The sequence below is a fragment of the Xiphophorus hellerii genome, chromosome 12 (assembly GCF_003331165.1).
Source record: "Xiphophorus hellerii strain 12219 chromosome 12, Xiphophorus_hellerii-4.1, whole genome shotgun sequence".
Classification (NCBI taxonomy): domain Eukaryota; kingdom Metazoa; phylum Chordata; class Actinopteri; order Cyprinodontiformes; family Poeciliidae; genus Xiphophorus; species Xiphophorus hellerii.
In genome coordinates this window covers 7,036,457-7,058,997 of record NC_045683.1, presented here as the reverse complement: position 1 = coordinate 7,058,997, position 22,541 = coordinate 7,036,457, and the positions used below count along the sequence as shown (strand labels likewise).

Below are 22,541 nucleotides of genomic sequence, written 5' to 3'. Positions count from 1 at the left end.
TTGAAATAATGATGCAAAACAGAAAAAAATCATGTGGGAATTTAATATGAGAAAACATTACTTCATTTCTGAAATGAATGGCACACTTCTTAATAATACAAGTTGTGATGCTTGCTCCACTTTGTGATGCTAAACAACCATTGAGGTTGAGAGCTAACACCCACCAGATGTTGGGAAGTGGCTGTAAATAAGTCTGCCTAGCAACTTTGGCCGGCAGCCAGACATAATTTAAAGTCGGTGTATGTGTGGAGATGAAAGAGTGTAAGTGGCTGGTTAACAACTGGGCTTGGCCAGCCATTGCAGCCCGAGGGCAAAAACATGAGTTCGCTTCTGGAGAAGTGACAGATGTAAAATAAGATAGATGGAGACGGAAGTGATAGAGGAACGAGGGAAAATGGCAGCAAGGTAAAATGATGAATAATGTTTGTCACTGAGCCACATTTCCTGCCTTTTTACAAAGCAAAAAGGGGAGCCTCTGTAGCATAAAGAAAGGAATAAATTATAGGGAAAACAAAAGTTCTGCTTGAACTGGTGAGAGAAGTAAGGTGTGTATAGAACAGACTGCTTTTAAAAACACCCACACTTTTTCCATTGGGGCTCGGTATCAAACGGATCTTTTTCTGAAGGTTAAATACAAGAAACCGACTACCAAGACCGGAGAAAGTAGCAGCAGAAGAGACCAAAGAAAAAAAAGAAAAACATCTTGCCTGTGTTTTCCCCATAAATGTTTGTCTCCATCTTCCACTTTTGTTTATAACTTCTAGACACAAAATCCGACATGACAGAACAATAAAATAGCATTAGAATGAAAAGAACAGAATATAGACATATGATTCATAGTTAATACAACTGATATAAGTCACACTGATCACTGTCTCTGTGGATAACAGTTGCTAATCAAATCACAGAGATTTGCCAAGATTTGAAAGCATATTTTCAGGTTACCCTTAAAAGAAGAGAAATGTGTTAGTTCATTTTTTAAACAAAATAACCAGAATTTATCAAAAAGACTCAAAGAAAAATGCCTTATTTGCAGTATGAGGTTATTTTGATGGATGGAAATTGGTTTCAGTGAACTAATTCAATGAAAATCACTAGTACCTGTTGTTGCCTCTGAGTCATTTGAAGGGTTTAAATTATTCATAAACATAAATGCACAAACATTCATAATATAGTCAAATTTATCCACAAACTCAAGACGACATCGACTGGAATACAAATGATGACCTCCTGTCTACAGAGGATAAAAAATAAATAAATGCAGTCTTTGCTGTCACTTAATGACAGCCCAGAACTAGTTCTACGAAACCATCAGGCTGTTAGGATTTTAAACTTCTGTGCTCATTTGAATTAATTGGTTGTCATTAATTCAATGACATTAATGACATTGAAAACTCCAGAGGTCTTGAGTTTTCAGGAGAGAAAGACATGAGTTCCGATCTAAACTACCTAAACTATTTTCCACACTATAAGGCGCACCACATTATAAGGCGCACCTTCAATGAATGGCCTATTTTAAAACTTTTTTCATATATAAGGCACACCGCATTATAAGGCGCATAGAATAGACGCTACAGTAGAGGCTGGGGTTACGTTATGCATCCATTAGATGGAACTGCGCTAAAGGGAATGTCAACAAAATAGTCAGATAGGTCAATCAAACTTTATTAATAGATTACAAACCAGTGTTCTGAAAACTGTTCATTCCCAAAATGAATAAACAGCTGTTTTATTATTTTCCCCGAGGTAAAGTAAGTGAAGTGGTATTTTCGTGACACAGTTTATCTTTTAACAACAGCAAGGTATAACATATAGTGGAGGGAAACTTTTCCTCGATTCAATAAACACGTAAAAAACAGTCTGATACTGCTACGGTAAATCAAACGTTAGTTCAATCACAATATACATCCACTTCCGCACCATTGATTTGTTCATGTTAAATTCTCTCGCTGCTGCTCTATTCCCGTGTTCTACTGCGTGACTGATCGCCTTGAGCTTAAACTCTGCGTCGTAAGCATGTCTCTTAATAGGAGCCATTTTGGGGTCGTAAATGCCCATTCCATTATTTGTGCCGTTTGTAGGTTGTTACCCATAGTACCCACTAGGGGCGCTGTAGTTTGGTTCACTTTGAGTTAGTACCTTCATTTAAAGCGAAAAATAAGAGGAAGTGTTGCTAGTTTCCTGTCAGTCAGAAATTTGGGCTGAAATATCCCATGGACAAGAGGAAGAGGAGGATATTCTTCATCTTTATGACTCTGGACTGTAGCGCACCTTCTTCAGAACCGGCTAAAGGCTAAAAGCAGCACTACACGGACTTTACCGCCATAAACTTTGCAGCCCTTGGACAGCGGAGCGAGGTGCATGTTTAGAACTGCATTAGTTTGTGAAGTTAGCGTTTTTATGTAATGTATTCATGTTTTGTGTCAAACAAAAGCACTTAAGAAAATGTATTTTCTTTTCTTTTAGTTTTCATGGTGTATTTGGAGCACGGTGTATTCAGTGCTATTCAACAAACTTGGTTTCGAAAAAAGTAAATACAAATCTACTGCACCCGTCGAAGCTCTCTGTGTTTTCTTGGGTCTGAGGGACTGCTACAGGGGTCTTTACACAAAACCCAGCGTGCACCGCGCGCTTCTTCTTCTATGGGGGAAAATGAAGTCGGCGGCTGCTTACCGTAGTTGCGAGACCTGTTGTGGCTCAATATTGGTCCGTATATAAGGCGCACCGGATTATAAGGCGCATTCTCGGCTTTTGAGAAAATTGAAGGTTTTTAGGTGCGCTTTATAGTGCGGAAAATACGGTAATAATAGTTTAAGAAACTTACAAATGGTTTAAATCTTGAAAGCACTATGAAAGGTAGATAAATGCTGGGTCAGATTTTTTCTTTCAGTTTCCATTTCTTGTTGCTTATCTGTCTATTTTGGCCATTAACATTGTTGAAGCTTAATTTGAAAATTTTAATATATGGCATATACATATTTATTAATTTAACAGCATCACTGTTGTCAAATTCTTGCACTAAGTGACTAAAATTTTTAAACTAATCATGACTAACAATGTTATATATCTAAACTCTACAGAGTCCATCCATAGAAACTGAGGATGTGTGTGTGCGCTCTCACACACACGCCCCCATGCATGCCCACACACACTTCTGTCTGCGACAGCTCTCAGTAACACTTTTGGCTTGCTCTGAGTTTGTGCTGTCCTCTTCATCACACACCACTTCAGCCTTTCAAAACTCATTAAAAAGTCAAGTATTAGCAGCGCATTGCAGTGTTTAATGTGACAAAAGTGCTACCTTGTCATCTGGAAATTATAATATCTGATCTGAATATTGTCAAGATTGTAGGAATTAGGTAGCTGCTAAAGTGCAGGAAGGTGAAATGTAAGAAAATACTTCATCAGACTATGCAGCACCGTACAAAAACTTTTGTCAGTATTCTATAGGTCTTCCTGAGGACTGGATTTTTTTTCCATGAATGAAAACATCACATTTCCAGAGGTCTTGAGTTTTACTTTAAGAGATCTCCAGAAATAGCTATTTTTTTTCCAATTACAATTTTTGTCCAAGAAAAAAGCACCACCTGTGCTACAAATTTTTCATCGGACATGAGGCCATAAACATTTTGTTCTAAGATCCCAATTTGGCCTTCACAATCAAATTTTGCTTCGTTTGTTATTTTTTAACTGGTTTTCTGAAGGTAGAAAACCTTCAGAAAAATAGAATATTCCTCTATTAAGCATTCTCATCTTGAGTCATGTTATGCTCAGATGTTTTGGCTGAGTATCACTCAAGTTGTACTTGCTATTTTAGGAAGGTAAAACCTGTGATTGTGTAAGTAAAATCATTGTTCAGAAAATTAAATGGTTCCCAATTTTCAGCATTATTCCGAGTAAGGTTTTGTTTTCCTTTTGCTCTACATCTGCAGTTTATAACCAGGATTTTCTAATTTTCTTTGGCACAAGGCACTGAGGCTGTTGCATCAGCTGTTGTAGTTTTCCAATCCTGTTATTTCTCATGAACAGTAACCATTACGGACTTTAAGAGAGGTAATATAGTTTCAGGTAATATCACGGTGCCTTTTCCACCCCTCCCTTTCTGTTTTGGCACAGTGTTACAGTCATTAAACTTCATTACAGGGACAGGGTTTGCGCACACAGAGGTGTGTGTATGGATGTGTGCGTGTTGCGAGGGACCAGAGTGAAAGATGGGGTGCCACCTGCAACTTCACTGTGGTCAGCACACACACACACATTCGCATTAATGTATTTAAAAGGAGCATAAAACCAGCCTAGAGACACAAAAAGCTTTGCAGAATGTCTCCAACATTACACCACTGCTGAGATGTGTGATTACTGAGCTACATCCATTTTCCTTAACCTCAATATGGTTTAAACCTTTAAACATTTTCTGCAGAACAGCATTTTAATTCTTTTTCCCCCCCTATGACATCTCCAAGCCATATTCATTGGTGAGCTTCATTAATGGATGCACTACAACCATGTAGTAAATCTTGAGCAGTAACTATTTATAAAGGTATTGGTAGATTATAAAGGAGCTAACTGCAATTAAATGACAAATCTATCAAATTATGAGTTAATTATTGAAAATAAGATGACTCAAGGTGATTCATGTAAAACCTGCTAGTGAATATGAACAAATTAGAAAATTGTCCAGTTACACACAAACGGTTCTTTATTTCCATTGGTGATTTTTCACTTGCAACATTTAACATGAAGATATTACAAGAGCATTTCAATATTGCTATTGTCAAAAGGCATTTTTAATCTAACAAGCCAGCCCCATTGGAACACAGATTACAGCTGCATATTATATCGTATTATAACTTAATGACACAGGCAAGAACACAACTCTCTGGTGCCAACTGCTCTTCGCTTAATTTTTTTGTGTCTCAATGACCTTGCTCCAGCCTAAGTCTCAGAAATGTTTCACCCATATTCTTCTTCAAGATCTCTAAGGTGAGCTGACCAGCTGCTCCTGGATGTTTCAAACACAAGACTGAAGATCAGAGGCTGCCTCCAAGTTCTAGAACGGATTGTACCTACATATTAGGCAGCCTCCTTCACCGTCTTCTTTTAAATACTTTTAGAAAGATCATGATTTTTATTCCTCTGGCATGCAACACGCCCTTTGTTTGTTCTTTTACACAAGTTACTGTGTTGTTTTCTACCCATTTCTTATTTTTTCTTTATTGACTGTACTTAATTTCTTAAAGTTTCAATAAGGCAACTTTTATAAAAAATATGTTTTTTTACATATCTTTGAAAAATGATATGTAAGTTTACATGCACATGTGAAATGAGACAGACTGTGAAAATAAACCCAAAACATTTAAGCTTCTTTGCCTCTTCTCTGTGGTAGGAGAGAGCAAGTGCGAGGGTGTGAGCAGTGGATACACCATTAAACCTTTGATAAAACATGGATAGGGCACTGTAAATGTGTGAGTCTTAAAAATTTAACTTTATGCTTAATATCTTTCTGAATTGACTGCATCATTGACTCACAATTGAAAAAAAGACAGCTATACACACACCTTTACAACAACACATCCACACTCAGAGCACACTTTTTGTCACACTTTGCTCTTTCTAAGTTCTCAACTTTTTCAGTATGTGACAGAAGAAGAGATCCCTCTCACTTGTCACCAAAGTGTCTCACCTGCAGGTGTGATGTCACATACAAGCAACAGCTGTATAGCTATTAAGTGCTAATTCAGTGCACCACAGTGTGCGACAACCTGGCTGTTTGTGTCCCTATCTAAATGTTTTCCTGTGTGTGGGCATGTAGGGGTGTGTGTGTGTGTGTGTCAACACTTCTTTTACCTAAATTGCCAGATGGTGCTCTATAACTGCTCAAAGCCAGACTTTGTAGAAGTTGCAAAAACTTGAAATATCTTGCTTTGTATACGTACTTATGTACCAATATGTCTAATTTTGTTCTGAATCAAGCTTTATTCTTTGAATACTATGACAAGCATCAATAAAACCATTTCATTTTGAGTCACCCAAGGTTATAGGTCTACATTAAAAACAACAATATCCACATTTTCTTTACCAAACTTAAATACCAATTTAAGTTGTTTTTTTTAATAATTTAGCTACATTAATTGTTACATCTATTGGTTAATTTTGCTAACATGTTAAAAGTGTTTATTAAAAATTGGAATATGATATAAAAAAGCACTAATATAGAAATGGTGATCAGATTGATAGAGGAAGGAATTGGCATGTGCCTAAAGTCGTGTTTCTTCTAACTGGCTGTGTGACAACAACAGGCACTGGCAGTAAAGAGAAAGTATAAGTGATGGATGATTAGCATAAAACTCAGGAAACCAGCCATCTCCACCTTTATTGCTTCTCTCATCCTTCATTTCAATCCAACAGAGCCAGTTTGCAACTAGAAATAAACAAACATTAATAACTCAAAGGCTCTTCACACCTGCTTTTAATAATGCCACACTCTTATTATTCCCAATATATTTATTCTTGAACACAATCATCTGGATGTCTGAAGTTGGCACTTCCAACTTTCTATTTGCAAGAGAGCAGGATGAACTACTAAAGTATCTAACATGTACAAAGGGAAACATATCAAAAAATTTAAATCTTTGCATCATAAAGATAAAAAAATGCTTAATTTGTTATGATTAAAATTTAATTATAGTACTAACTTTTCCTTTGAAAGAATTATACAGGGCAATGTAAACATTTTGGTACAACCACACAGTGTGTTGTAAAAGTACACATGCAATGTACAGCATTTCGTATTTTGTCAAACCACAATGACAAACAATACTAAGCTGCACATAATCCTTGCCATCTACATGAGATTGGAGAACATCTAGTCTTTTTGAGGCTTCAGTCATGTGTACTGTGACATCATGCATCAGCTTTTATAACATGCATGACAACCAAAACCTTTCACACACAACAAGAAAATCTTCTCTGCAGTATGACACTACCAACACTATGCTTCACAGCTAGAACGGGTGTTCATGTAGAGTTTTCTATGCGAGCCAATAAGAAATAAATGATGGTGATAGTTTACTTTCAACAATAGCTTTCCTCATACCACAATGTATACAGGACAGATTTATAGAGACCACAAATTATAATTCTTTCACATGGGTTATGGGTCTCTATTGACATGGTCACATCACTATAAATATGCAAGATTTTGTGTTGGTGTGTAAATATAAATGAAATCTCAGTAAAATTCATTAAAGTTTATTGTTGCACCTCAATAAAATTTGAAGAATTTCAAGCAAATATTTAATAATGCAAATGTTGAAATTTTTTTCTTTCAACTTTTGTTCCATATTTTTAAGCACAATCAAATTGTTTTGTGATCAAACTTTTCCAATAAGGGCTCACCTTTAAGCAGCTCATATTTCTAGGAAACTAAACTCTGAAGCCAACATTGGCTTACATTAAATGTGCAAGAGCAGTTTTGCTTATCTGTGAGTTGGTGTACTTCCTTTTGTTTAATTTCAGGATGAACCAGAAGGCAGTAACGCTACACTAGCCATTTTGTTCTCTCTAATTAAAGTGGGTATAAGTGTGACTTTAAAAGTGCTGGATACATGATCTGTAATCACTGATAATCTAATCCAAAGCCACAGCTCAGTGTCAGTTACGTTGACCTCATTAAATAAGAGCTACGCTTTAAACAACCCACTAAGATCATATCGCCTGAAAGGTAATAAGAGAAGCTCTTCCCTAGCGGTTATCAATAGAGTCATTTAAACAGAAATGTTACAACTGTGAAATATTATAAGATTTAATCCTAGAAATTTTTGGTAAGCAAAAATTGTAGAGAACTCAATGTGCATGGAATCCCCGGTAGGTTCACTGCTGATCATGTCTTAGCTGGATTTGTTTAGATTTCATCACAATATGACCCCAAAGGATAGAATTGTGTTTACATAGATACTATTTCAGCTATATTACTGTTTCTACAAACAGTATGCAGCCACAATGTTAGTAAAGCAAGAGTTCATCTTTTTATTTACGTACTTAGTACATGTACACCTTAATATGCAAACCATTGATGCTAACATATTTCTGCAAACATCAAGTTGATGTGTTTCATCAACTTGATGTTTGTATTGGAACAAATAATAATAATTAAAACAAAAATCAGTACACCAATGTAAATTTGTTAAATTTGTAAATTTCAATCTCACATAATTTGATAAAAACAATGAACATTTTTTACAAGTACATTGATTTGGGTGTGATTTTGAGTATCTACAGTATTGAAACAGTTCAAAAGTTGGAGTTACTTCAGAAGGTTGCGCACAAATACCTTCAGCTTAAGGCATTCCTTTTTTTAAACCTGTGGTGCTCGTAGTGGCAAGGGGAACAGGACTGTCAAATAGTCAACTAAATGTTCTTTTTTCTAATTTGCATTTTTATGCAACATTTTATATATGTACCAACTATCATACCTTGCTGCTTCGTTTTTTGTTATGGTGAAGTTACGGAAAAGTTACAGTAGCTTCAACTAGCTTCATAGGGTTGCTAGCAACAGCAGCAATTTATCTAATTAGATAAGCAGTACTTGTGCACCTTAATATCCAAACTACTTGTATATCTAACTAAAGTCCAAATGCACAGTACTGTAGTGTTTTAGCGCCAGATGATGAAATGGAAAGAGGAATTTAGCAAGTTAGCTGCCACAGTTACCCTCTTCCTTTGCCAAAAGTGGACCAACATAGTAAAGACAACACACCCGCATGTTATAAAAATAGATGCCATTTCCAAATATGCTAGATAGTACTGAGAAACATACATAGTCATTTTAACTTTGACCACAAAATGGAGCTCATGCTGATTTGCTGATGTCTGTTTGCTTACAACATGATCAATAGATTCTGTACTGAAAATGAAATTTAACTTTATTTTGATAAAGTCCGTCAGAAACAGTCTTTACAGACACCTAGGAAAACACTGACTACCATCTAGCACATAGACATCATACAAATTACAGGTAGATGATTGTTCAGTAATGACTTGGCTCATGCTTTATGCTCATCAGTAATAATTACTGGCAAATATTCCTTTTATCTATTTGTTTCTCCCTCGCTAGCTTTTATATTCTTTTTCTCATTTTAAACTGCCATCCCAGCTTGATCTTTTTTAGTGTTCTTCCTCCCACTGACTGTCACCCATCTATCTCTTTGTTTCTCTATCTTAGCTCCTGTCACACCCCCTGCCTTTGCTCTCCCCCATCCGCCGTCTCTTCCTCACCTAATCCTACCCTATCTCACAACAGCAAGCTGGTAATCCTACATTTCCTTTCATGAACGCATACTCACTTGCGTACTAAAGGACACAGACACACACATGCGCAGGTGACAGAGTATGCATTTGCTTTAACAAAGAAGTACAAGTGCTCCAATATATTTGTCTGATCAGAAACTAAGATTGCTTTTTTCAGTCAGATAGTACTTTACAGAGAGTGTTTTATATTACAGGAAGTTCAGTGTCTTTATATACAAAAACCAAAATGATTTAACACTAGAATAGATCGAGCGTAACAAATACCTGAAAGCTTTCTATGGCACAACAGCACTTTCTCTCAATGAAATATGTTATCCCACAAACAATGTGGCCACTAGATCATTTCTGAGTTCATACTACACTACATTTGTATGCAAATACAGATAGCAGTAAAAGAGAAATGCCGTCACAATATTTGTAAATTTTTAATTCTCTTTCTTTCTCTCTGGGAAAAAGGTGCAAAAATGTTTTATTCTCCAATATACGACACCAGACTTCTTTGGTTTTGAACTTGCCTTCTCTCTGTGAAACCGGACAAAATGATTCATTTTAGGCTTAAAAAATATGAAAGTTCTGTAACATATAATGTTTCCAGTAGCAAAGGATAGTCCGCAGTTTAGTTTTTTCACAAGTTTCAGAGAAAGCCAACACACTCCTGTGACTCGCGTCACATTCTTATTTCATGCCATACATGTCAGAAAGTAGCACCCAGAAGGTTATTATCTTCTAAATTAGTCCAAAAACTTGTCAATCATTTTGATTTGCTTCAAGCATTTAGCATGTGGAAGTGAGGGGATCTGTCTGCTAATATAGCTTGTTTGCATAATTTAGCATAAAAACAATATTTAGTCATAGGTGAAACATTTGAATATTACTTTCATAAAATCTACAGTAGTGAGGGATGTATTGAGTCTTATAACTGCAACTTCAAACAAAAAAAATTGCAATGTTAGAGCATTATTTAGATATCTTCCTAACCAATTGGAATATAAGGTGGATATATACATTTTGATGTGGGTATACATATTTCAATGAGTGATTTTGACATTTTAAGAGAAAAAGTCAGTGACATAACTTTGTTTTCATCTCCAAAAGTTAAGAAATACAATATTTTTTTACTCAACTTTTAAATGTTTATATGCAAATTTAAGATAAAATATCTGCAAATGTGACTGAACTCCTTTAGTATTTTGAGGGTATTGTGAGCGTACTATTTTAGTGGAAGACTGAGTTGCAGTGTCACAGTAATGAGCAGGCTTACTGTCAATAACTAATGTAACATTTGGCTTAAAGCAGTGTATTGCAAATAAGCAGCTTTCAGTCAGTCACTACACAACAAACACGAAGTTAAGTCCAATGGCTTTAAACTAGGCAGAAATCCCATTACTATTCATTTATCCATTTCCATCCCTCCTATGGCAATGTAAGCCATGGTTTTGAACTATGGAGGAAAAAAACCATTATCATCTATCCATGTCCCTTTCCATTTTCATGTCAGCCTCATTTCATTTTTTTTTTTACTTCTTTCCCCGACATTCCCATGGCTTGGAACCAAACTGAAATCCCATTTATTCATACATCCATCTCTTCTTTTTCCCATTCATGTTCCACATATCCGCATTGCCTCATCTGATGGCTGGAAGCCAACTTATCTATTTATCTTCATGTCCATCCATCTTCTCATTCCTCTGTTCTTCTTTCATAGATCCCAGATCAGTGAAAAAATGATTTTAAGAGGGTTATTTAGGGGACTTAACATGTCCAATCTGGAAATATTTTGTAAGGTTGTGCAGTGCTTTTGAATAGTTTTACAGCAGCTATCCAGTCCCCTTATTTTTGTTTTTTGCATTATTGCTCTCTTACCTAATAGCCTATACTGATATCCAGTTTATTATAGCGCTGCCAACTAAAACAAAATATATTTTGTTGGTTGCAAACCTGTTGATTGATTAATTACTTCCAATTAAGAAAAAGCAGATAATCTTTTTTAAACTGATGTAAGTCTTTAGATGTTTAAATCAAAAAATATTAACTTTTTATAGAATACTGTTATCTTCAGCTGAGACAGAACTTGTTTCCTCAACTGCTGACTTATTGATTTTATTTAATGTTTAACGTGTTTTTTCTGTGCATCTATCTGCATTTCAGCTTAGGTGTTGTATTTTTGACTGCAAAATATTTTAAATGGAGAGTATGTAAAAAACAAACATGCACTATGTACTATCTCTTAATTTGAGGAGAGAGAACATTTATCTGCAGCCTCCTCCACACTTTCTAGCACTCCTGGTGTAGATGAGGAAAACATCATAAAACAGAAAAGTCTAACACCAAAAATCTGAGAAAAATACAACTTAGAGTACATTTATACAGTGAGTAGAAGAGACAGTCTGACTTTCTTTGATTGATTTTGTTTTGGATCATTATCCTCTTGAAAGACCTAGTTATGAACCACTGGCAGTTTTTATATTAAAAAATAAAAATGAATATTTTTATTTTAAATATCCTGTTTTTTCAGAGTTTGTTGTATGTGCAGCAATGGTTCCAGAATCTTTGGAAGAGAAACAGGCACAAACTATTTTGGACATTTTGTAATCCCAAGATGCTACTCTTTGCTATAGTTACCCAACAGTGACCTTTGAAGATTTTTTTTCCTCTTACCATCCTGCCTGTTGTGTGGTGGAAGGAAAGATAAATGTGGATTCTTATGCAGTTTAGAGGCCATTAAAAGTTTGTAATAGAAATCGACCACTGTGTTAAATCAAATGTATACCCAGTGAAATAAGCAATCACAGGTTAAAGTTACAAGATAAACTTACCAAAAAAAAAAGAAATAATTGGGGATTGGATTTTTTTCACTACACGTAAATGTTAGGTGCAGAGTTTGTCCCAAAGTCCAATTTGTGCACAGCGTGCGTTAGTTTTTGTCATTTCTACTAGACCCTGGTCTGGAAGTATTCTCTGCAGATATCTTTGTGTGACTGAGCTGATGTAAGCAACAATGGCCTAAACTCTCTCACCTTCAATTAACTTTTGCCAAAACGTTGAAAAGTAGTGCTGTGATATGGTTATAATTTTGGTGAATTAAAGTTAAAGTTTCACTAGGAATTAAAGGAATTAAAGTTTTACTAGTAAACCATTTTTGATTTGTTTCGTTCAAAGGAATTCGATTTATACAAAACTACAACATCAAGGCATTACATTGAAAAACGTTGATTACATTTATGCTCATGTTAGTTGTCTGATTTCAGTGGGGGGGGTTTTCGTACCTACCAAGCAAACACTTTCTGTTTTAAGCCAGAAATTAATCCACATTCTCCAAAAATTTGGGGTTTTTTTCAGTTAATGAAATGAACTCCAGAGGCAGCACTGGGACCCAATATGCAACTCTACATTTGAATTTTATATTATGATGGTTAATGGCTCTTTAGAGAAACATTAAACAGTTTGACTCTTGCAAATTTTTTTAAACAAGATAGCAAGATGTTTTTTCCTGTAGTGACTAAAACCATGACAATCATGCATTGCTTCTTTTACCCATGTTAGCTAAAGAATTGTTTTACAGTGTTAAAATGCCACAATAGCATTGTAACGCTTCTCTTCTTTATAAATGTTAACACAAGACTGTGTGTGATCTCTTCTTCCAAGGCATTGTTTAAACAATTCACATGCTTTTTGACTTTTTTAACCCAAAGGCAGCATACACGGCATCTGCTCTCATTCAACAGTTTGTACATTTGTTTGCTTCTGCAAGCATGCGTAGCTCCAGATATGCATGTGTGTGTCATCCATTGAAGTGCTCACAAGTGTGTGTACAACTCAAAATGAGATGTGCATGAGTCCCTAAAGTGTGCTTGGCAGCATTGTGTTACATAACCCTTAATTATAACTAGAGAGGAAATGTGACAGCTTGTGACCTAATCCTTAATACATGAATTACATTTATACAATTCATATGTGATTGTGAACGCATAAGCGCGTGAGTGTGTGTGTAGCAGGGTGTGTAATCTTAACATACCAATTAAAAAAAAATTGACAGTGATGCAAACACATGCCTCAATTTGGAAGTGTGACGGCTTGATACTGTTACAAGGGGGCTTTTGAGTGCGGGTGAATTTGTGTGTGTTTATTTGCAAGTCAGTGATAAAGTAAGATTCTTGGAAATTTGCACAAATGTGTGTGTCCCATTATTTTTGTGCTGATTGACAGATCTATTACTGTGGAAGAGTAAGCTATTAGAGGCCTTGAAAAAGCACGTACACACGCACACACCCACCCCCCCCATCAAGCTGTGTGATTAAAGCTGAGGAACATCCTTTATGTGCTTGGGTTTATCTGGAATATGTGTGGTGCGACTAACAGAATATGAAAAGCTGACACTTGGCTTTTAAGGCACTTGCTAATGTGGCCTTTGAAGGTTTTTCATTTCTGAGCGCGCACACTTGACTAGCACCTTTTCGTTTCAACGTGCCCAGTGCAAACACTTATCACCATATTCACACATTCACCTACACGTTTGTGCGCTAAGAAGTCCATATAATAAAATATTATATCATGGCGACCTTTTCCACACAGGTATCATCCTATAATGGTTTTTAAATTATCCCCATCATCATGTAGCGCTTCCTCACCTTTAGAGCCACACAGAGCGGGTGACCTGGTGTTATGCTATTGGAATTTGAGCTTTCAGACATAGAGCCAGCACTCCGAAGTTAGAGGCTTGAGAACAACTCCAGTGCCCTGCTATGCAGATTTCCTCATTCATACAGAAGGGGGTTAAGCTTCAGCTATGATAATCTGCACAGTTTCACCAAAACTGTGCAGCATGATAGAGGAGCAGTCCTGCAATGGAGAGGTTGTGTGGAAGGGGCATATGTTTACTTATACTAATGTCCAGCTAGATCTATTTATGACTGTCTGAACCCTCAGAAATCACAGCATACAAACGCTAAAGGCTTACTCTCTGTTTTCTCTTGTTTTACTGGATATTGCCTCATTTTCCTTTATTCCCCAACTCTACACCTCTCCATTTTTCTCTATATTTCCATTAATCCTTCCACCCACTATAGCCCATTAACCCCAGGTTCACAGAATGTCAAAATGTGCACCTTAATGTTTTTCTCAACTACTGCTGCTTTTCTTTGGGATAGATGGGTGAAAACATAAGAAGACAGAATGATGCAAAGCCAAAACATACCAGAAGAGTTATGAGAACTTGGTCTTGAGAAGGAAAGCAAAACGTGCGAGACGGAATGAAAGAAAAAGGAAAAAAGTGTTACGGTTGTGATTTCCCAGCACTCTCTTATTGGACAGAAGGCTAGCTGTCTCCCTTTTGGAGAGCAAAAAATAAGCTGATTAACACAGCAACCAGACAATGGACAGTGGCCCATTTTCTGTAGGAAAAACAACTATCACATTTTAAGTAGAAGGAGGAGATGTTTGACACATTTGAAAAGAGGGAAGTAATTCATTACCTGATTTAGGGAAATCATTTTTTTTTTGGTCCCTGCTATTAATCTTAACTGATATACATAGACTCTGCTGTTCGTTCCTGAAGCACACAGCCTTAAGACATCATTTATTCCTGTTTGCACTAAGCTGCTATTCTGCTGTATCTTACCCCCTCTGCATTATCGAATAATTGGAAGTGAAGAGAATCAAGAGCCTGTAGTCAGCTACACCGATTAAATGTAAGACTTGCCTCCAGCTTATTGCCAGTCATGTCAGTCATAACTAGGACTGCGTCTTCCCACTGAAAGCCCCAACAGACAGAAATAATGTAGACAAAAGCCTTTCAAATTTCCACAGGGTTTGTATGTATAATAACAAAAAATATTTAAAAATAATAATTTGATAAGAGGTACAACACTAACTTTGAAAACTGTTGTGAAATTCTTATCTATGGAATAACCATGGAGCAAAAAACATTTGAATGGCTGTTTCAACAGTATCAATTTACATAAGCGTATTGCTGTCACAGGAAAATAAGTTTCTGAACACCATAATGTTATAACGTGTTAATTGTATTGTACAAACACAAAAAATTTATTGTACAAACATGATAATTATATTGCATAAATGTGATAATTTCTTCCAGGTGATGGCAGTAATGTGATAGGAAGAAGTTGGAATAACAGGTCACTTTGTAATACATATGAAGAGAAATGAATGGTTAAAAATATGGACAGCACTTGTTGCAATTTCTATGGAAACTATGTCATAGGAATCTAAATGCCACATGAAATTAGGTCTAAGACTTATGCATCAGCTGTCTCCTTTGCCTTTGTTCCACAACATAGAAGTCAACAAAGCTAAGCAGACAGAGAACACTTTCACCTCATTGTACATTTTTATTGGGAATATTTAAAACCAGCTTAGAGAGGCATAGATCCTGGGGTTCTGCATATCTGCATATCTTTGGGCAAACTCAATGAGAAAATGTTGCTAATGTGCTAACAGTGGTGTAATCTGACAGGAAGTTGTTCCCTTTTTGCAAGATATGGAAATGATCCATTTGACACATCAAGCCTCAAGCCACATTTTACTTGGGGGAAGATAAACTGCAACTCATAATGTTTTTTTTGTTGTTGTTGTTGTTTTTTTAATAGCATCATTCTTAAAGGATATTCTTTTTACTTTTGCAGTTATTTTCCTAACATTTTAGAGACAACTTTTGTCCCTCAACTTCTAAGTTTGACCGTAATGGAATGCCTCCAGCCAAATATCAAAGACTATGTGTTGGCCATTTCCCCTTAATTTTGGTAAGTTGCTCTCAGTTTTTTCTTATATTAAAAATTCAGTTTTAAAGTAATGTCTGGATTTAATGTCTGGATTTAATGGATTTAATCTCTATCCTTTCCCCCCCTGTCTCCAATGAAGTTTTTCTTGAAAAGTGTATTTGTTCAGAGTGACCTCCCTTTTCAGCTCAATGTTGCTGCTTCCCATTGTCCGTCAGTCTCTCACACCGCCTTACTGAGTTTTTGTCATGGTGCCTTCAAATAGTGTGAAAAAATTTTAAGCAGCATTTCAGACAGGTGGCAACTTAAAGAGTAATGCGTTTCCAAGGAGCAATTTTATGCAAACACTTGTATGTTGTGTATTATTTAATAAATTAAATCAGAAAATATGTTTAAACTTTGAAAGAACTGTACTTCATTACTACTTTACAACTCATACCAAAGCTCAGAATATGTGCAACACAATCTTGTTTTATGATGCACATGCTACACCAGAGGTATTTTACTTTTCATACTGCTGATAAAGACATTATTCCTAAAATTAAGACCTACATTTTCTGGATTTGAACTTAATTAACTAGAAAATAGGGCAATAGCCTCCAGTATTACATCACATTTTAATTCTCGTAGAAGTCAGGACCTGGATGTGGCAATTACAAGCTTATATAATCTTCAATTTCAAAAACTCAAGTTCAGTGAAACAGAATAGAACTAATAATACAAGAAAATAATGTTTGCATTCTATGTATTCAAATAGTAAAGAAACATTTTGACTTCTTGAGATTGCAAAGCACCACTGATTTAATGAGTTATATACAGTAAAAAGTAAGAAACATCAGGGAGCATTCTGTTGAGATTATTCCATCTTAAAGTTAAGAAATTCCCACTTTGAAGAACAGATGAAATGCATTAATATTTCAATTAATCTCAACTCTAGCTTTAACTTCTTCTTGTTCTCCCTGTAAATTTTAGAACATTCATCTTTGAGCCATTATGTTCTTGCTTTGTGTAGCTAAAATCACCAGTTCCTCTCGATTCCAAAACTCTTCTATTTTAACAAGTGGAAATTGTGCAATGATCCAGAGCACAACCTTCTTTGTAGAGTATATTGACAATAAACACACCACTTCTGTGTCATTTGATTTAACCTAAGTGAAATATTTGTGTATGTTTTTGTCAGCATGATTATTGCTTGTATGACTTAGAACTAAATTCAGTAGAGTGCTTGTTGAAAAGGAAGCAGTTCTACTTTATTCTTTTCCAAATATACATCAGGCTTTTTAAGGTGGTCAATTTGAAAAAAAGAGCTTTGTCAACGGTTTCATACGTTTTACGCTAGGCATAGCAAGTAAAAAATAAGACATTTGATATTTTGTTTATTTCCTTTACGTAACATGGAAAGTAAGAGGAGAAATATGTAACTTTGGGGAATCTGCAAATAAAATTTAAATGGTAAACAAGTGAAAATTATAACAGCTAAAAGTCACTAGTAGTACTAGTAAGTTGTAGTATTCAGAGGTCAATGTGTAAAGCAGGGGAAAATATAGTCCCATCAGCAATATCTGATGAAAAAGCTATGAAAAAAGGGTGTGTGCAACTTTAAAAGAAATCATTAGACAAAATGACTAAACTTAAAACGTCTTTTGAGAAGTTCATTCAGCATCCAACAGATAAAGTCAATAGAAGACTTGATGAGTGGTGTCTGTGAGAGGAGTGTAAAAGAGATGAAAGCTTCAGACAAGGACAGTGAGGAAGAGCAGAGGATGAGAGGTTAAGCGACATTATCATAGCTGTGTAAAGTGGAGGAGAACGAGATGAACAGAAGGATGAGAGCAGGGTGAGAGCGGAAGAGGCAAAAGAGGGAAGAGAGTCTGAGTGGAACAGAGACAGAGTAAGGCATGGTGAGAGGTGGAGAGAAGGTCACGAGGTTTGTGGTTGCAGAATGCTCCCTCTCATTGCCTGCTTTAATGAAAGAGTTTAGCCACTTAGTGTTCCAGGAGAGGAGATGACCAGGACAAAATGATGAAAATTATGAACCATGGAGCTTCAATATGTATGATATTCCAGCATACATATTATGTGGGGTAACATGGGGGACAACTGGGCTTTAGAAAGCAGCACAATTCATATTTATCACACCATGTATTTATTAACTTGCTGAAACTAGCACAATCCACGTTTTGCAGACGACTTTTCCTCAGGATATGACCAGCAGCTGTTCATTATGTTAAAAAATGGGGCTACTGTGCCTAAAATAGAAGCTGATGTTCAATGCATTGGTATTCCATAGAATTAGAATGACGTCCTTCCCACAGCTTCTCTCTTGTAGACAAGCTTCTCTCTTGCTTTGCTACTTGTCCTGTCAGTTATGTAAAACATCATTATGTGTAATACTCTTACTGTAAATCATGAATTAAAAAAATTACATCCTTGAAGTTTAATTTCAAAGCTGTTGTTCAGTTTGAATACATATATAAACTGTGGTTTAAGCATGTCAAAACAATGACATAAACACTAACTTAATCTTCTGGTTTACAATAGCAACATATGCTACTTGCATCTTTTCTCTATTCTACATTATGAGAGTCTTTCAAAGGCTGCATTTGATGTTTTATCTTTATGTGTCCTTTGAAAGCTGCTTATGCCTTGAATATTCATTCCAATTTGCAACTTCACAGATATTACCCCTGTCCTCCACGTGACATTAAAGAGGCATGCTGACCACGTTTTCTACAATATCGGCCACTGATTTTAGGAAATGAATTATCAAAGTTATTACACTTGCCAAAAGTACGCAAACAAGCGACCAAAACACCAAAAGAATAGTGAACACTTCAATACTAACTTGAAAGCTGAAATTCTTTTTTCCCCATGTGGTTCAAATGACTTTGGTCACTTCTTCAAAAGAGCTGTAGTTGTGCATTGCCTGTAGCATTGCTTTATAAGTTCAAAGTTACCTCAGTATTATGGTATTATAGTACAGTAAAATTTTGCGATATATTTGGAGATTATTTTTTACTTCAAGAACTGTTGAGGACAACAGATCTGTTAATTGAGAAAGCTTTGATGTTTTATATGGGAGCTATGTTTTCATGATTTCCAAGTTCACATCACTGCATTGGAAAATGGATAGAGGAATTGATGTCTTCTCCACTTTGAGCAGAGCTTTGGCAAAAGAGTAAAGTGAGTACAGGGTGCAGTGGAAGAGATTCACAAATAGAGAAAAAAACATTTAAGTGGTATTCCTGAAACAGTTCATTTCCTCCCAACAAAAAAACTGAGTACCAAGTTCCCCCCCCCTCACTCTGTAATAGTGCCACCCTCTGCATGAGCTCAAGTTGCTATGGCAATACTGACAAAAACTGTTCATTATACTGACATACAAAGGCACCAAGGGGAGCATCTTCTAGCATAAACACACTGCTGAAGTATAACTTGTGTATAACAAAGGCTGAATACACAGGTGCTCCACAGTAATGTGCAGAAGTTATCAGCCACAAACTTATGAATCTAGTTCGTTGTCCTTGTGACAATGACAATAAAGATTTATCTATCTATCTATCTACTATGGGTCTTCATACATTTCAGAGCATCATTGAAAACATTTAAGCTAAAATCAGGAATATTAAATGCATACAGTAAAGTTCATATCTCATATGAGATGCTGTAAAGCAGTGTTTTGCAACTCTGGTTGTTAGGGCACACTGACCTGCATCTGTTACAGCTGTGGCCTTGTTGCTTGCCACCAACTATCAATGTTTGAGTAGATTTCCCAATTGTTTGAGGATGTAACTCAACATTTTCTGCCCCACACATGCCTACCTGAATATAAAAGAAAAAGTATGAACTTTGCATAAAGCAAGCACGTTAAAAAATCCAGAGAAGTAGTAAAAATACACGTTGAGGTGTGAAATATTTTAACTTTACTTAGAAATTGATATTTCAGGCCCACATGGTTGTGAGCCTTAAATATAAACAGCTATGACACCATAAAGTCATGCATAAATATGTGTCATTTCACAAGGATGAACCCCTTGTGTCAAGTGAAAAGTGCATCTTAGAAAGTTTTCCAACAAGACAGAAGGAGAAGGAAACAGTGGGAAGCAAGATAAGAGCCACTTGGTAGTACAATCCTAACTTGACTCCGTTTGAAAATCTAAACCTGCGGCTAGGAAAATCTCAAAGCTATTTTCCTTCCCGGTGTGTATCTGTTTGTGTATCTGTAAGTCAGCCCTCATGTTAAAGGATGCATTGATTAGGCGTGGTAAAATAAAAGTCCATTTCTGGATAGCTGTCGATCGAAGTTGTGGATATTTATTCTTCCTGAAAAAGGAAGAAAACCACTGACAGAATGCAGAAAAAGATGTGCTGGCACGCAAATATTTTAACATAACCCAAAGATGCAAAGAGATGCATAGAAAACACAAAGATGCAAACACATGCATAGAAAACTCTGTGTTTTGTGCTGACAAAACACAGAGGCATACACTGGAATGCAAACACAAACAGCTACTTAAAACAAGTGGACTCGGAGCGATCACCAAAGTGGAACCATACACAACTCAATAATCAAGGTAATTTAGACACACACAACAAACAGAAAACACAACCACAGTAAGTGCAGAAAGCAAAGGAACAACGATACACACATCCGTATACACACAGCAGGTTTTGACAGGATGGCGCCCACACAGCCAAAACACAGACATGCAGATAGGCAAGCTGCAAAGAAAGAGACGGAGGTGGTGGAACGAGAGGAGGCACGAATAAAGAAAAGAAGAGAAGAAAACAGAAAAATGGAACAAAGAAAGCAGAAGAGTGAGAATGAAGGGGGCAATGACAGAGAGGATATAAAAGAAAAAACAAGAGAACGAGACAATAAAAGAGTAGGGATGTGTTAGATGAGCAATGAAATGATGAAAGGGATTTCCTCTGAAACATGTAGCAACCGTGAGTCAAACACTCTGTCCAATTATAGCGCTTCCTCAACAAATCAAACAACGCATCAATCCAGAACATAAATAAAAATAGAGAATATTGTTCCTGCACATTATTTCAACTTTAACTGCCTGTCTACATACAAGACTGTGACTGCATAAGCAACGATGCACAACTTCCATCTTATCACACATAAATCACAAAAATATGTAAATGTCCATGTGTCCACAGCCTGACATAGCAAACGAACAACACAGTTTTAGCCAGTGTCTCACAATTATCTTTATAAATAGTGAAGATTATGATCTGAAAAATAGCACCGTGTTACGAGCACTTAGAGCCCGCCAATGAAAGAACCAAAATAAATAAATTTAATGACACCAGTCTCTCAGCATTGCAACTAAACTGTCTCATTCCTTATAGCAATATCCTTAAATCTACATCCCAACTGTTCAGATGAGTGTTTTACTGCACTCCAGACACACCTTAGAATCACCTCATTGGAGCCATATTTGAGCTTCCTGAGGAAAGGAAATATGTTTGGTTGAAATTACAGCTCCATTTTTTAGCTCAGTAAATATGCTTGCTGGAAGAAAAATGATTGCATGAGAAGAAACAATAACAGACTCACTTTCCAAATTAGAAACCACAACAAAAGTGCAGCAAAGGATTTTCAACGTTGAATTTGTTTCTATTAAACACCAGACAGGTTACAGAGACAAGTTGGCTATTTTATTCAAATCCAAAACAAGCACAACACATTGGCTACCAAGGACCAAAACTGGATGTTTTCTACTCTTTTTTTTGAAAAAATCTGCATCTACATCAGAAACAGTGTGGCTGTGGCCTGAAACAAAAAGATGCAACACAACATGGTGGGCAGGGAGCCAAAATATACCTCAACAGCCCTCTGATAAAAAACTAGCACATTGTCATTATCAAGATGAACTTGTCAAGGGTTTCCATAAATATGAAGAAAGCTTTGAAGTATGTTTTACTTTCAAATCATTATTTTTTGTTGATTTTTCTTATTTTGTGTTTATACAGGTAATTATCAAGACACAAAGTGTCATTTTCAGAGTGACCCATTTTAAGTAGATTTATTAGACATGTTAAAAGATACTATTGTCGGTACCATTCATGCAGTCAATTAACTAAAAAATAAAACTGAAGATAAAAGATGGTAGCAATAAAACTTTAAGACAAGAATTATTGGTTTAGGTATTTTTAAACATGAAAAACAAGTGAATTCATCATTTATACGGTTCCACTTCCCTTCAGTCATGTTCTTTTTATATATTTTTTAAATTCTATATTTTCAATAAAATACAATCAGAAGTGTGTGCAGACATGTGTACACACGCCTGTTGGATTATTCTGAAAAAGAGAGCAAACATTTAATATCCCAATAAATCCATGTAACTAGGTGACAAGCTGCTTAGCTACTAATTATGAACCAATCACTAAATAAGATTACAGGAGTGAACTTAAAGATTCTCCACGTCATCGCTAACAAATGTGAATACACAAATGTTTTTCTTTGACAAGAAGCAACCATGA

At 36.0% G+C, this 22,541-nt stretch overlaps 1 protein-coding gene across 1 annotated transcript in view; it reads right to left on the bottom strand.

The window, feature by feature from the left end:
* LOC116729583 (transmembrane protein 132B) overlaps nucleotides 1-22,541 on the bottom strand; it is a 250,503-nt gene that overhangs the window by 182,774 nt on the left and 45,188 nt on the right. The gene's annotated exons all lie outside the window — the stretch shown is intronic.